Raw genomic sequence first — 1110 nt, forward strand, 5'->3', positions numbered from 1 at the left:
TATGTACATATAAGATTTTGAGATTCTATGTACATAGAAGATTTTGCCTCCCAGAGGATTGCTACTCAACAGTACGGTAGACAGCAGATAAATATTCATGATGGGGATGAAAGTCTGCTTCCTTGCTTTATCGTCAAGTTCTGTGCTAAAATCACGGGAAAACACGCTCTAGATAATTACCTACTTAATAAAGAGAGCATAATCATGCTATGTTGTGAGATACTTGAGGTTCTCGCAAGTGAAGTTTTGAAAGGGATAGCTTTCTCAACGATGCCCAAACGATTGCCACTGTTTGCATAACAATCGATTAAAAAGGATGCTAAATGCTATAATGAGAGATGCGACATAAGTTTAAAAATGGCTACAGAGGTCGAGAAATATCGGGCCGAAAGTAATCCAGGAGCTCGAAGTATCTTTGAGAGAACACTCTCGAATCCTAGATCAACTATATAACACTAGATAAGAAATGCAGGACGTACTTCTGGATCAAAATGGTTGACTCTGGAAAAAATAACTAATATGGTTTGCGTTTGTACATGCAGCGGAAGAGAAATGTTGCCGGTGGATTGAACTTCTCCAACCCAAAGCATAGCAAGTAGCTGCTGCAGTAGCCAGGAGGAAGAACAATGTTTCATAGAGAATCTTTCACATTACTTGATGAAAGGAGCTTCGTCCAAGCTATACTCCTGTTCCTTTTGATTGGCCAGCGACCTTACTTGAGAAATTTCGGACTCTAGCGTCGTTCTTTTGACTTTCCAGATCGAAAGTTCACCAGAATTCACCATCGAGCTGTAAAAGAGAAAAAGAGACCAATGGAGAGGTGACTCTCTTGGCTGTTGTTGAGAAACCGAGCTACCTCACGAGGTTTTAGTTTGTCAAAAATTAAGAACGACGACTAGAAGTTAACTTACCAAGCCTTGAACTCTCCACTGAAAGTTCCGAGTCGGCGCCTCGGATGGGCGCGCTACGATCATTACACGCGAATTCCAAAGCCTAAAGTTCTTAGCATAAATTTGCTATTCCATTCATTTGATAGATCTCTACTCTATCCCCGTGGACATGACTACAAAATAGATCATGGAGCAAGTAACTTGTAGAGTGTGTATGTTC

This window comes from Selaginella moellendorffii, unplaced genomic scaffold (genome assembly GCF_000143415.4).
Source record: "Selaginella moellendorffii unplaced genomic scaffold, v1.0 SELMOscaffold_32, whole genome shotgun sequence".
NCBI lineage: Eukaryota > Viridiplantae > Streptophyta > Lycopodiopsida > Selaginellales > Selaginellaceae > Selaginella > Selaginella moellendorffii.